General features: G+C 44.9%; 1 protein-coding gene across 2 annotated transcripts in view; it reads left to right on the top strand.

Annotated features, from left to right (window-relative positions):
• The window catches only part of LOC127672618 (zinc finger protein 60-like), a 111,456-nt gene that overhangs the window by 56,290 nt on the left and 39,113 nt on the right, over positions 1–16,053 (top strand). The window lies entirely within an intron of this gene.

Genomic DNA, 16,053 nt, shown 5'->3' on the forward strand with positions numbered 1-16,053 from the left:
TATTGCCTCTAAATGCTGCTGGATGAATTGTGTGATCTTATTAAGCACAGCCCCACCGGGAGAAGGAGGGGGAGGAGGAAGGGACCAAGGAGGGGAAGTAGGTAGGGCAGGAAAGCATGGAGGCCAGTCCACAGTGGGTTGTCCTGAAACTCCCTCGTCCTCTAAGTCTTCCTGGATCTTTTTTATCTTGAACAATCCCAGATCGGTTAGCATGGAAACAGCACTTCTGTAAAAAAACAAGCAAAGGCCGTCTTTCTCTGCCGTAAGTACATCTAGCCCTCTCTGGTTTTGTAGGACCACCTCGGCCAGGGAGTCTAGGTATTTTCTGGAGGTTGAAAATTGTGCTAGAGACCAGTTGTATATCATTAACCAGCTGGAGGGAGAGTTTTCTATAAAGATGGGACTCCATTCCAATACCAGTGGTCCCAGTGGCTACTCCTATAGTAACGCCCAGCCCAGCTAGCAGGGGTATCATTTGGATGGCTCTCTTGGATTGACTGTCAGTGAAATCAAATGAGGGGATCAGGAGGGGCTCATCTCCAGGGACAATATCTACATCTGGTGAGAGAATGGCTAGCATGCAGCGTCCTGCCCATTTTTTTTGTCAGGAAGCTGTGGGCCCATCCGCCTCCGCAAATAAACACCATCCCCGAAGGGGGGCACCTCCCACTGCCCGAATCTAGTGTGATATTGGATCCACATAGGAAAGGGTGGACTTTCCCCACATCCACTCAGGAGAAGTTAGGTTGTGGGGATGTCCAGAGTCAGGTTCCCAGGATGAGGAGCGGTAGTGGCTGGATTGGCATGGGAGGGACCAGCATGCATTTGGAAAATGGGGGGGGAGGGTGGATTCAATAGAGGCCCACTCACAAGCAAAGCTAACAATATTGAGCAAGGGAGGGAGAAGACTGAGAAAGGCAAAGGTAGTCCTAAATACCCCTTCAGTTTGGGGATAAAGAGTCAAATCTCCTTGCTCTCTAGGGAGGGCCTGGGATGGTAATTAAATTCAGGATATTCAGCCAAAATGAGTTTAATTTGTTCAATTTGTTTTTCAGTTTGTAGTTCTGCCTTGTTTTGAACTCCTCCCTCATTGGAGTAACCGATGGGGGCAACAAAGTTCCAACAGTCTCCCCTGCACCTCCTGAACAGGGGGAAGAGGCCAGGCTCCCTTTGGAAGAGGGAATTGTACCAATCATAGCATTTCGAGTGGCTGTCCAGTATGTCTGGTTGTTGGATTCTCGTACGTATTGTTGGGCCATAGTATAATAGATGGCATTAACAGTCTGATAAAATGTGGTACAGGGGCAGAGCCCAGGCCTGCCATTTACTGTGGGAATGATTGTAGGCTTTTTAGTACTGTTAGTTCTGCAACGGAATGAGCAACTGTAGTGCTACAATCAATGCTTTGAGTGCTCATGGCTTGTGAGACAAGGCCATAGGTCGCAAATATTCCCCCTTGGCAATCACAGGGTTTACCCATTTGTTAAGGACACTCCAGGGCTTTCTCAGATCGTCGAATCCCCTATCAGTCTTTTGGAGGATCATCATCATCATCAACAACAGGGGAGTCTTCATTCTTTATTTCTTGATAAATCTGTGGGGGAAGCAGAGGGAGGGATCTCAGGGCTGGGAACTTTCCTGGAGCGATTATCATCATCACCCCCCTGTTGGGGGCAAGTATTTTATGTCTCTGGCCGGTATCCAGATTGGTCTTTTTTCATTTGGGGGGAACACACAGTCAAACCCTCTTCCATCTCTCAAGAGAGAATACCGGCAATTGCTTCAGGATTGAAGCATGCACAAAGAAAAGGGGGTGAAGGGGGTCAGCTCAGGAACTTTGGAAAGATTATGGAACACTTGCCCCTCTGGAAGGGAGAGGCTAACATTCCTCAGACCATGGCGGTTGGAGGAACCAACCTGCGGGTGGGAACACATTCTGCAGGAAGGACTGTTGGCCACTTACCTCATTCCCTAGAGACCAATCAGTTTAAAGTTATACTTCTGCCAATTACATTGTGCCTAATGGCAGTGGCCCGAGGACTGTATAAAGACCCACTGGATGGGTTGTGCGTGGTTGTTCTCTCTCCATGTGAAGGACAGCCCCAGCATGTTGGAACAATAAATTCCTCTTGCTTTTTGCATCAAAAAAAAGAGTGGGTCTCTCTACCTGACCCATATCGAGCTATAGGAAATGGATGAGGTCCAATGCTTTTAAAGGGAGATAAATGGGGACTTTCTTTTGAAAACTTTAAAATATTTAAAATAAATAATGCCTTCTTTAATTGATCATGTGGGGGTAAGTATTCCCCCTTTTGTTTTTGTAATTGAGACTTTAAGACTTGATTTTTGTCTTCCGACAATTGCTTATCCTCTTGGGTTGTAAGGGATGCCCATAGTGTGGGAGATCTTCCGCACATGGAGAAACTCTGAAAAAGGTTTGCTTGTAAAACAGGGCCATAATCAGTTTTAATTTGATCTGGAAGTCTGAGAAAACACTGGAACATATGGCTAATGGCGTGCTTTGATTTTTTTTTCTCCACTATGGGCTGACGCCCAGCATGTGTGAGAAAATGTCAAGAAAATATATTTAAAATTTTCCAAATGGGGAATAGTGTGTAACATCAATTTGCCAAAGATAATTAGGGCGGGGTCCCTGGTGATTATTTCCCATCTTTTGGAGGGAAGGAACCTTTGGGAAGGGCTGGCAAGATTTACAGATACACACTATCTTTTTGAGGTCTTTAATCAGAATGTGTGGGAACTTATGTCTAAGGCCCCTCCAGTTGAGGTGGGTCAATGAGTCAATGACTCAACCATTTATGTGGTCTAAAGTGGCAATCAATTTCACCAGGGAAGCCTTCTAGGGCAAGTACAATCCAACTATTATTTCTTTGAAGCCAGAGAAAATCTGTAGTCTTGAAGGGTATAATGATGGAACATGGCTCTATTCAAAAGAGCCTGACAGAAAGGTCTCTCCCTCTAACAATACAGGTGGCCAACTGGTTGGCCATAGAATAAATTCTAGGGGTCGCTCCAGCTGAGAGGCAGATCCAATGTATAGGTTCCCCCTCTTGGCCAAGTAATGCAGTACACAGGGTTTCTCCAGGAAAAATATAAAGGGTAAGGGGCAAGTGGGGATCATATCACTTGAGGGAGGCAAGATCAATGGCCTGTTGAACATTATTTAATTGCTGTATATTATTATCAGGTGTCAAAACTATTGGGGTGGAAAGGTGTCCTCCGCTAAGAAGGTCAAACAATGGGGTAAGGCTTTCGGCGGTGATGGATATCCAGGACCTCATCCAATTGATCTCCCCCAGCAATTTTTGGAGCTGAGGTAGAGTATAAGAGTCCTGGATCTTTAATTGAGGCTTAACAGGGGAAACAACATCAAGCCCAAGGGGAAACATGGAGCCCAAGATTTTAAATGGGGAAACCCTCTGAACCTTTTTAGGGGCAATCTGGAAATTATGATCTCAAAGAAGGGAAAGGCACTCATTGGTAAGTTTTTGAAGGCTAGAGAGGCTAAGACATCCCAGAGTAATATCAGAAATATTCCATATAAATATAGAAATTTCCATATAAATATAGAAAAAATATTTGGGTCACTTAATAAAGGCAAAATTATATGAAGCATATAATATTGGCAAATGGTGGGACTGTTGGCCATCCCTTGGGGCAGGCCTGTCCACTCAAATCTAGAGTCAGGCCCACCAAAGGTAATAGAGAAGGCAACCCTCTCACAATCTTCAGGATGGAATGGAATGGAAAAGAAGCAAACTTTGGTATCTTTAATGGTCAAGTAATGAGTACTGGGGATCACTGGAATCCAGGGAAGTCCCCTCTGGGGGATTCCAAACAAGACCATCCTCTCATTAATCTTCCTCAGATCATGTAACAATCTCAAGGAACCATTGGCCTTTTTAATAATGAAGTCAGGGGAATTACAGGGACAGGTGGAGGGCCTGAGGTGTCCCAGGTCAAGTTGTGGTTGCACCAGAAGATGTAGCTGTTGTAGCTTTGGTGGCTGGAAATAGGCCATTACTCAACCCATATGGGGTCTCCCAGTTTCCAATGAATTTTTGGTACCAGGGGCTGAGCGGTGGCCCTTAGAATTGGGGGTGAGGCAGGGAGGAACGGCACATTTTTTCAAAATGAGGATCATCTCTATAATTTGGGAACACATTTTCCCCTTTTTCAAATGACTGTTCATACTCTTCAGTATCTAATAAATCATAGTAGAATTTCTTATCTGTCTTGATGAAAACCTCAGCCTCCCCAAGATGTCTTGTCCTAGAAGGATAGCTATAAGGCCATGGACCACCAGAGGGTGCACTTCACCATGGCTGCCATCATGATCTACCCAAGGAAGCCAGGTGGTAGTTTCCCAGGAAGTAGACTGTCCACCCATACCTAACAATGACTGGTCTAGGGAGAGTTGCTAAGAATGAGGGACTTCATCTTTTCTAATGACTGTTTGGTCAGCGCTGGTGTCAATGAGGAATTGAAAGGTCATCTCACCTATAATGACAGTCGTTTTGGGCCGGAGTCTGGGAACAAGTGGAGTGGTTCAGTGTGCCTTAACTGAAGGTCTCCCGCCTATTTAATGGGGCTGGGGGTGGCCGGAAGGGGAGTTTAAAGGCTGACCATTGTAAATTTGGACTTACAATCTTTGATCCAGTGAAACCCCCTTTTGCACCGAAGTCAAGGGGTACGTGGTATACAGTTAGCGGGGTATGGTGTAGCTTTAATCAAATTGAAGGAAACTTAAGCAAGTATCTTCTTCCTCCCTCCATTGGCTGTTTTCTTTATTTACATTTCAAATGTTATCCCCTTTCCCCGTTCTCCTCTCCCCCAAGCCCCCTATCCCACCAACCCCCTTCCCCTGCTTCTATGGGTGTTCTCCCACCCACCCACCCACTCCCACCTCCCACCCTTGCATTCCCCTACGCTGGGGCATCAAGTCTTCACAGGCCCTCCTCTGATACATATGTGTTGGAGACATGGATCCCTCCATGTGTACTCTGGTTGGTGGTTTAGTTCCTGGGAACTCTAGGGGGGTCTGGCTGGTTGATATTGTTGTTCTTCCTATGGGGTTGCAAACCCCTTCAGGTCCTTCAGTCCTTTCTCAAACTCTTCCATTGGGAACCCCGTGCTCAGTCCAATGGTTGGCTGTGAGCATCCACCTCTGTGTTTGTCAGGCTCTAGCAGAGCCTCTCAGGAGACATCTATTATTATTATAATGAGTTAAAACCAAACCAAAACAACTACAAACTAGAAATCTAACCTTTGCTCAAGGTGGGCTAAATAGTTTTCTGCAAATCCCTGAGGTGAGTAGTCCTCCATTGTGTAAATGTACCACATTTTCTGTATCCATTTCTCTGTTGAGGTACATCTTGGCTGTTTCCAGCTTCTGGCTATAATAAATAAGGCTGCTATGAACATAGTGGAGCATGTATACTTATTATATGTTGGAGCATCTTCTGGGTATATGCCCAGGAGTGTTGGTTCCTCAGGTACTACTATGTCCACTTTTCTGAGGAACTGCCAGACTGATTTCCAGAATGGTTTTTACAGGCTTGCAATCCACCAGCAATGGAGGAGTGTTCCTCTTTCTCCACATCCTTGCCAGCATCTGCTGTCCCCTGAGTTTTTCATCTTAGCCATTCTGACAGGTGTGAGATGGAATCTCAGGGTTGTTTTGATTTGCATTTCCCTCTTAACTAAGGATGCTGAACATTTCTTTAGGTGCTTTGGGGCCATTTTGGTATTCCTCAGTTGAGAATTCTTTGTTTAGCTCTGTACCCCATTTTTAATAGGATTATTAGATTCTTTGGAGTCTAAATTCTTGAGTTCTTTGTATATATTGGATATTAGCCTTCTATTGGATGTAGGATTGGTAAAGAACTTTCCCAAATCTGTTGGTTGTCATTTTGTCCTGTTGACAGTGTCTTTTGCCTTACAGAAGCTTTGCAATTTTATGAGGTCCCATTTGTCGATTATTGATCTTAGAGCATAAGCCATTGAAGTTCTGTTCAGGAAAATTTCCTGTGTCCATGTGTTCAAGGTTCTTCCCCACTTTCTCTTCTGTTAGTTTTAAAGTGTCTGGTTTTATGTGGATCCACTTGGACTTGAGCTTTGAACAAGGAGATAAGAATGGATTGATTTGCATTCTTCTACATGGGAGACTTTTAATGACTACTTCTATTTCTTTAGGGGTTATAAGACTGTTTAGATAGCTTATCTGATCCTGTTTTAACTTTGGTACTTGGTATCTGTCTAGAAAATTGATTTTTTAAATTTAACATTCATTACGTCATCTAAAGCCATTACTAGTCACAGGTCCAATCTATCATGGAACACCATGAAGTATTTAGTTGGCAATATTTTAGAAAAGATTGTTTGATTGTTTGATCCATCAATCGATTGGTTGCATATACAGTGATCTGTCTGTATGCCTAAAGAGGGCACCAGATCTCTTTATGGATGGTTATGAGCTACCAGGTAGTTGTTGGAAATGGATCTCAGGACTCCTGGACCTCTAGAAGAGAGGAGCCAGTGCTTTTAATCTCTGAGCCATCTATCCAGCCCCTAGTTGGCAGTTTTTAAAACTTAAAAGACGGTATTAGGGCCGGGCGTGGTGGCGCACGCCTGTAATCCCAGCACTTGGGAGGCAGAGGCAGGCGGATTTCTGAGTTCGAGGCCAGCCTGGTCTACAGAGTGAGTTCCAGGACAGCCAGGGCTACACAGAGAAACCCTGACTCAAAAAAAGAAAAAAGATGGTATTATATACACCCACCCAAAGCTACACTAACTTTAAATATTTAAAAGAAATTTCACTTTAAAGCAGCATTTTTTCTGCTGCCCCAAAGTATTCCTCCTAAAGGATACATAACATATAATACATGCTAAATAAATAGAAATATCCCAATGATCCTCTCACTTCAAGACGAGGTTATGCTTGTATTTCCAGAAAATGAAGTCCCTGAGGGCTCCTGATCTGACGCATGCAGCCAGGACATCCAGAGAGCACTGTACAGATGAAACATCTGAGGGTAAATGACAAACCAACCCGCCAGGAGACAGCCGAAGAGGGACATTCAGATTAGATTATATGTGAGTGCAGTCTCTGCACATGAGAGAAAGTGCTTACAGATCCCAGAACAGGACACTGTCCCTCAGGGGGTGGAGTGACAGGCAATTGTGAACCATTCTACACGAGTGCAAGGAATCAAACCGGGATCCTCTGTAAGAGCAGTGCCCACTCTTAAATGCTGAGCCATCTCTTCAGCCCCACTTGTCTCTATCTATCTATCTATCTATCTATCTATCTATCTATCTAGTTTGCTTGTTTGCTTTTTTAAAAGATTTTATTTATTTAATGTATTTGAGTACACTGTAGCCATCTTCAAACACCCCAGAAGAGGGTATCAGATCTCATTACAGATGGCTGTGAGCCACTATGTGGTTGCTGGGAATTGAACTCAGGACCTTCAAATGAGCAGTCAGTGCTCTTAACTGCTGAGCCATCTCTCCAGCCCTGGTTGCTTACTTTTTAAGACAGATCTCACCCTGTAGCTCAGGCTGACCTTGAACTCCTGAGACTCTTGCCTCAATCTTCCCAGCTCTGGGATGCTGGGACTGCAGGCACTTCCATACCCAGCTAAATCTGTGCTTCCTTCCTTGAATATAACTATGTTCTTACAGAGAATATTTACATACCTTTGTATGTGAACTCTCATGTATCTTACCATACACTTTTAATATGTTTCTTCCTGGTTCCCTTTATTTTTTTACTTTAAATTTATATTACTATTGTTGTAATTATTATTTGAAGGGTTAGAGACAGAGTCTACTTATCCTAGGCTGGCCTCAAATTCCAGTGTCTCTCCCTCATCCTAAACGCTGAGATTACAGATGGGTGTGCAGCACCAAAGCTGGTGGAGAAGCAGGTATCTGTTTCTTTCTTTGTGTCCCTGTATCTCTCTGTCTCTGTACTTCTGTTTTTGTCTCTGTCTCTGTCTGTCTCTGTCTCTGTCTCTCTCTCTCTCTGTCTCTCTCTCTCTCTCTCTCTCTGTGTGTGTGTGTGTGTGTGTGTGTGTGTGTCCCTGTGCATCATCTCATGTGTGGTAATCAGAGGACAACTTCCTGGGCTGTACTTTTTCCTCCTCCATGTGGTGCCGGGGATTGAACTTAGGCTGTCTGGCTTGGCTGCAAGCACCTTTCTCCCCTGAGCCATCTCATTGCCCTGTGTATATTGCTTTAATATCTGGCAGAGCTACCTTACTTGTTGCTATTTAATTTGTTTTCATTTTTCCCATGATTTGCCTATTAAACTTACAAAGGAACTTCATAGCCGAGTTCTCTAGTTCTAGGAAAATCAAAAACCAACAGAACCTTATAACCTGCCCCATTTCCTCCCTTGGGGGTTGGGAAGCTTGACCACCTCCTCTTTTTCCACATCCCACCCCTTTCTTCCATTTTCCCTAGCCTTCCTTTATTTTTTCTCCTTGATGAAAGGTGTAATGAGACAGAGGCGGTCACAGAGTTGTGTAAACTGAAGGTCAATGAACCCATTTCTCTTGCTTTTATCCTTGTACTCCTGTTGCCACCATATAATGGTGACCATGCTATGCAACGGGAGACTTCTAGATTAAAAACAAAGACTTAAAAAAGTAAACATTTATCTCATCCATTTTAAGTGGGTCACACATTCATGAGCAGATTATCTGCATTGTTCTAGTTTAAAATATTGTCTAGATCCCCACTGACGATTGCTTGACTGGTTCTAAAGATCTCCTCACACAAGTGTCTCTTTCCAACACCTGGAAGACAGTGCTAGCTCTTGGCCAGAGGCTTCAATTCTGCCCAGGGAAGACCTTTCCCTAGCATTCCAGTGTTGTGTCTGAGTCCCCAGAGCAAATGAATCTTCACAAAGTAAGGAGGAGGCTGACTCTTCTATTCTTGATGTAAAACATTCAATTTAAAAACCCTGACTGGGTGGGGTGTGTTTTATTTCATTAAACATACAAAGAATTTTCTATAACTTCCCAGGGCAAACTGGTCAAATCTGGCAATCTAATCGGGGGGCCCCCTTCAGAGACCAACAGGATGGGAACAGAGTGCCCCCAGCCCACTGTGCAGAGTGTAGCTCACGTCACCTTGTAGGTGGTTCTCCATCACAAGGGGTCTCCAAGGTGGTAGGATCTGTGTGGGGAAATTCTCTAGCCCAGACTTTTAGGAAATTTCATTTTTAGAAGAATTTTTCCTTTCATTCATCGTCCCACACCTTTGTGTGTGCACAAGGGCAGAAGCCACGTGCTTAGAAGCCAGGAGAGTGTGTCAGACGCCCTGGAGCTGGAGCTAGTTTTCAGTTCAAAGGAACATTGAGGTGGATTGTGGTTTGTATTGAGACATTTATTAGAAGAGTTATTAATGCCAAAATAGCCCACAGTGTGGCAGAGGCTGTGGGAGAGATGAGGGGAAGGAGTTTAGGAAAACAAGCTACTGGAAGAGAGTTCCAAAATGCCTTAGCCATGTTGAATTGTATCCAGTCTGTTCAGCCTCATGCACTGTTCATCTGAAGCTCAGAGGATCCTGTGGGTTTAGTGGGATGAAGATTTTGAATCAGGCTCCCCAAGCTGCCTACTGCAGCAGCCAGTGTTTTGTGGCAACAGCACTGTCTGTGTAGTGGTTTTCAGATGCACGGTTTCCCCCCACAGACCTGGCTCTGTAGTCATCCTACTGGTCCAGCCAAGTGTGTGAAATCTGAGCGATATGGAGAGGGTTCTTCATCAGGCGTCACGAGCAGACTAGGGAACACCGACAATGCTGCTGTTGTAACCATAGAAACAGCTTCTTCAGGGGGACTGGCACATACCGGAGTTGAGTATGACATCTTAGGCAAAAAGGGATGGGAAGCTGTGAGGATGCCAGAAGCATGCTGATGTTCACAGGCCATGGCTCCGGGTCGTTATAAAGAAAACAAAAGTCTTCTTTATAGCAGAGGAGAGAACAAAAATAAGACAAAGGTGCTTACAGATGTCTGGATAGATCTTGTGACTCTGGTCTCTGGAGCCATCAGCAGAGATGGCCTAATGCTGTGAAGTGACCAGGCTTGCAGTTTGTTCCTGCGGAGGAACTGTAACGTAGATGCTCCAGCCCAGATCATGAATCCTCGACAAACCACACCAGTAGAGGAGACAATGAGGAGGAAGAATGAGCCTCTGCCTGTACCAGTGAGGAGACAAGACATCTATGACTTGAAGTTGCAGATGGACTCACGGTTGACACTGGGCCTGTCATGGCCATGGGGACAATGAGATTTACCAGCAGGAGAGACAACCAGATCAGGACACGGGTAGATTTGTCTTTGTGGAGTCTGTGGGGTTCAGACGTGGTAGGCATGGTAGTCACCTGAAACTCAGATGTGCTGAGCGAATTTCCCCAGGTTACTCCCTGAAAGAAGATAAAATTCATCCATCATTGGCCACGAAATCCTGCAGCCCAAGGGTCTCCATGCTTTTCAGGATTCCCACACAAAGAATCCACAGAATGTTGGCCAGCACGAGGTTGTTGGTTATTTGTTCCAATGGACTCAACCCCATGTTTTCTAAGAGAGTACATGTAAGCGAGGACAGGGGACGAATTCCCAGTACCTATATTTAAGTCTGGGTGAGGATGGCCACATGGATCGTCACAACCAGTGACACACCATCCCTCAGTGACTGGTTCAGTGCCCAGCTCCAGCTTCAGGAGTCAGAATAGGGCCATGTGAGTTTCAGCGCATATTGTGAAACAGAATGGTCATTCACTATTGAACCAGTTTAAACTTATTTCTGTCTAGCTTACAAATGAGTGAGACTTGGGCTATGGTTATTTTATTTGACTTTAAAAATGATTGGGGATTAACCCTAATCTATTTTTCTAACTGTTGGCCTGGTTACTTCCCTACCAGTGTACCCCAAATACTTGCCGTTTCTCCTGGGCATGTGATCATCATCCATCTCCCCTCATGGCGGTTTCTCTCCTCCTCCTTCTGCTCCTCCTCCTCCTCCTGCTCCTCCTCCTCCTTCTGCTTCTCCTCCTTCTGCTCCTCCCCTTCCTTCTGCTCCTCCTCCTCTGCCTTCTCCTCCTCCTCCCCCTCCTCCTGCTCCTCCTCCTCCTTCTGCTCCTCTTCCTCCTCCTTCTCCTCCTCCTCCTTCTCCTCCTCCTCCTTCTCCTCCTCCTCCTTTTCCTCCTGCTCTTCCTTCTCCTCCTCTTCTCCCCCTCCTTCTCTTTTTCCTTCCATCCCTATGCATGCATGTGTATGTCTCTCTCTACAACCCCCACCCAGGTAACTCACAACCCCCCCCTTACTTCTAACTCCTCCAATGTCTACCTCTACTGTTTTAATTTAACGAGAAGTTTTAAATTAAGGAACAAGTTTTGTGTAACAACTGCTGGTAAGCGTGAGCATGCACTCATAGGCAACTAGACCTTCAGGTACAGAGCGTAGCATTCCAATTCATAGCAACAGACCAAACCTCAACAGTCATTTTTTTGTAATTAAATTCATTAAAATAGTTTTATGTGTGTGGGTATTTTGCCCACAGGCGTGTCTGTGGGCCACCAGCACGCTTTGTGCTACAGTGGTCAGACAAGGCTTTGGATCTCCTGGCTGTGACTCAAAGCTGGTCATGAGCAGTGTCCTGCGCTTCACACTGTTCTGAGATAGGCAGTGATCCTGTGTAAACCACTGCCCTGTTTCAATCTCTTTGTCTCAGGGTGTTAAGACTCCCAGGAATGCAGTGTCCATGGCCAGATGCAAATGTATTTAGTATCTGATAAAGGGTCAGTATCAAATCTCAGAGTCCCACCCTCAGACTCAAGATGCTATTGCAAGAGAGGGCTGAGCCACGGGGATGCCCACAGGGCACAGTGCACGTGCCTGTAAGGTAAGCAGGCCTGTGTTTATTCCAGGAGCTGTTACATGATTTGAATGAGAATGAACCATAGTGTGACATTCCCTGACATTACCCAGAGCACAGACTCTAAGGAAGCTTCACAAAAGTCCTTGTCACTTTCATTCCTGGCACACACACAACTTTTACAGATAAATGAATGGCAAAGCTTATTAACACGTGATTGAGCCTTGGGGTTCATGGACATCTGGGATGTGTCTCCATGCTTTCTGCAACATCATCCAGGTAATGGCAGAAGCAGAGGACCTTAATATTTGTTTAAGCCTGGGGCTGGGGCTGTGACTCATCAGGGAAAGAGTCTTGTCGTTATACCTAACAACATTAGTGTGATCCCCAGGCCTACATGGTGGAAGACAAGTCAGGACTCCCACAATGTGTCATCCAATAGACAAATGCTAGGCAACATTACACAGAAAAAATAAACCCTATATAAAATTGAAAAGATATTCTGATCACCAGCCCTACAATCATTCCTTATTTGTTTGGACTCAGTCTTGTTTTCATGAAGTAAGAATGTCTGAGAACATATCAACGAAGGGGAAGAATCAAGGAGTTACAGCAGGGGAATTGCTAAGAAGAGACTACCATGATTGAAGAACTTCCTTAGCCATCAGAGCCAGGCAATACTGGGATGTCCCCAAAGCATTCTGAGATGCCCTGTGGTTAGGACCCTGTACAAATGCTTATCTCAGAGTATTTACACATTTCCTTCTCAGATAGTCTGTCTGTCTGTGTATCTGTCTACCTGTCTGTCCCTCCTTCTTTCTTCCTTCCACTTCCATCCCTCCCTCCCTCCTCCCATCCCTTCTTCCTTTCCTTCCTCCTTCTTTCCTTTCTTTCTTTCTTTCTTTCTTTCTTTCTTTCTTTCTTTCTTTCTTTCTTTCTTTCTTTCTTTCTTTCTTTCTTTCTTTCTTTCTGGTAAGATTCTGGGAATGCAGGCTGCTTTCTAGTGTATTCTGTAGCCAAGGGTGCCTTTGCACTACTGATGCTGTTGGATTGTCCTCCCAAGCACTGGGATTGCACACGTGTTTCACCACGAGTCCGAACACCACATAGCTCACACTTGTTCTAGGAAGCCAGGCCTTGGGGCTCCCAGACTCACGACTGCAGGGAAGGAGGAGCCGGGGTGACAGGTATCGCTCCCCTCACTTTGTCTGTGGAGCGGTGATCACTGTGTCCACTCTGCCCTCAGCGACAAGGTCTGCAAGAAAGGCCTCCTGACAACTCCCCCCCGCCACACACACACATTCTAATTGTCCAAACTGACTGAGTTTGCAGAGCGTTTCGCAGGATGCTGCCAGATGTGACTGGAAGGATGCCTGCCCTGTCCTCCCTACAGGGTTAGGGCACAGAACGCTGATAGCTAAACTGTGAGGGCCCCACACGAAGGACCCGACCCCGCCTTGTTCCAGTGGCAGCAACAGCAAAGCCTCGAAGGCTGCAGTGTCTAGGAGGAAAGGCGGGTGCCTGCAATTCAGTCCTTTCCTTTGAGGGGTGAGGCTAGGTGTGGGAGCTTTTGCCTGTAATTACAGAATATAAGAGGCTGAGGCAGGAGAATTGCCAAATATTTAAGGCAAGCAAACAAAAGCAAATAAACAAATACACAAGAAATCCTGAAGGTTCAGTGTTCTACAGAGAAAAGGAGGCAGAAAGTTTGTAAGAGCCTGAGGAATGTCTCCAAGGAAACCACAGCATCCAAACAGGACAGGAGTGATGCACACATGAACTCTCACAGTCCACGCAGCACACAGCGCCTGCACAGGTTTACGCCAGACAGATTGTCAACACTGAGGGGTGCAAGTAGACATGGGCTCTGACCCCGACAAGTGAACTCTCTGTTATTAATATGTGATGGCAAAGGAAAAATTAGTTTTCTCCAATACTGTCTCACTGAGTATATCAACCACCTCAGGGCAGACCCCATGCTCAGGAGTAGCTGGCCAACACAAAATAATCTCAGTTGTATTCTTGTGACATTTTAATTTTATTTTGCTCTGTTTAGAATATTTTCTTTCTTATTGGTCTTTTGTACACCTGTATGCATACCGCTCCTCCCCACACATGCAAAAATGCACTGTTCACACACACATGAACAGTGAAAAGATGAGGAAATGTACAGCACTCACTCAGTAAATGTAGTCACAGCCCATCATCGACTCCATGAGATTTAAAGAGTTTAGCACTGATGGAGGGAGGGCAACGGCCAGGCTCACTAAATTACAATAGGCATCCTTCATATTCAGTAAATTCAGGTCTGACATATTTAAAATATAAGGTTCAGCCAGCTATGGTGGCACACACATTTAATCCCAGCACTCCAGAGGCAGAGGCAGCAGATCTCTGAGTTCAAGGCCAGCCTGGTCTGCAGAGGAACACAAAGAACAGCCAGGGCCACACACAGAAATCTTATCTAGAAAAGACTAAAACCAAAACCAAACAAAACGAACAGCAGCAACAAAAGCCCCACACCAGAATATGACAGAATATGAAAATCAGTGTTCACTGTGGAGAGGGGCGGCTCACTCACAGTATAGATCTAGAAGAGGGTGGGTGTGATGTGAGGAGCCATCAGGAAGAGAATGCAGGGGCTTCTCAGCACGTGCCTACTCTCACCTCTAGAAGCAGGAGAGAAGAATACTTGAAAATCAGAAACACAGATGTGTCTTTGTGTGAGGAGGATGAAGCTATGCACACACAGAGCAGGAGACAAAGAGCTGAGAGATGAGGCTGGGGATGTGGCCTGCAGAACCCCAGCAGGAATTCAAGTTATTGTAGCTAAGGAAACATGTATGGTGGACATTAATCTCTCTAGTTACATATTCAGCTACCCACAATTCCACATGGCATCTATAGAGAAAGGGAGGACAATTATCTAAGTTTTTCCCATGAGGGATAAGGGATAGCACTAAGAAAAGAACTGAACACGGGGAAGATGGAGCAGACCAACCAAAGTCACACTGTGGAGAGAAAGGAGGACTGGAACTCATTGGCATGACAGGAAACTAAGCATGTTTATAAATGATCCAAAGCCATTGAAACAACAAAACAGAAAGCTTTGCAGAGGCAGTCACCTGGGTCTGGCTGGGCACTCCTGGCCTACAGTCTCTACCTTAGTAACCTGCCCATGGGGTATCTTAAAATAGATGGAGTCCTTAATGTATTTTGCAAATCAAAAAATATGAAGTAATAGATGCCCCGCCAAGAAAAAAGGATTAAAAAGGAAGCTTTAAACAGAAACGTCTCCAGGTAATGAGCATTTCTCCCTCGGGTGTGTGTACAAGAACATTTTCCTTCAAGGCCCCCTCATGCCATTAAAGCGTAAGTGTCTCCATTTTTATTGACTTCATTCACAGCTGAGATGCTACCCAAATCAGCTATCCTCTGTTGCTTTTGGATGGTGTTGCCCTATCAATTTTTGAGATTGAAACATTTGAATGTGGGGGTAGATTTTGCTGTCATTCCCTATTGCTCTAGCAGGACTTTCCCATTTTCATGTTTAAAGGTGTTCTATTTGGGTATGCCCTGAGTTTATTTTGTGTATGTATGTATGTATGTACGTATGTATTTGTTTGAAACATTAGGAGTATCCTCTGAATTTTAATTTAGTATTTTCAAGACAGAAGGAGTATACTGAGTTTATTTTTGTTAATTTAATTATTTATTCATTTATTTTGTTTGTTTTTAGACGTCTCCTCTGCCTCCCTAGGGCAGCGATTAAAGGCTTGTGCCACCACAATCTGCCTGTATTCTGGTCCTTAGACAGGGTTTCACTGTGTAGCCCTCGGTGGCCTCTTCTCACAGACTTGCAGTTTGCTGTGCCTCCCCAAAGCTGGAATAAAAGGCACCACGCCCAGCCAAGTTTATTGTCACTTGATGGCTTGCGCTCTTTATTATCCCTGGCAGTGTTCTTCGCCCCCAAATCTGCCACCATTTAATAATCGACTTGAGTTTTCTTTTGATTATGCGAAGATGGTGAGTTTGAATCTGCTAGAATATTTATTTACCTTTAATATATTTTCTGTAGTTAGCACATAGCTGGGTGTGACTTTTCAAGTCTAATGTGACAAACTTGAGCGGTTAGACAATTTAC

This window comes from Apodemus sylvaticus, chromosome 1 (genome assembly GCF_947179515.1).
Source record: "Apodemus sylvaticus chromosome 1, mApoSyl1.1, whole genome shotgun sequence".
Taxonomy (NCBI): Eukaryota; Metazoa; Chordata; class Mammalia; order Rodentia; family Muridae; genus Apodemus; species Apodemus sylvaticus.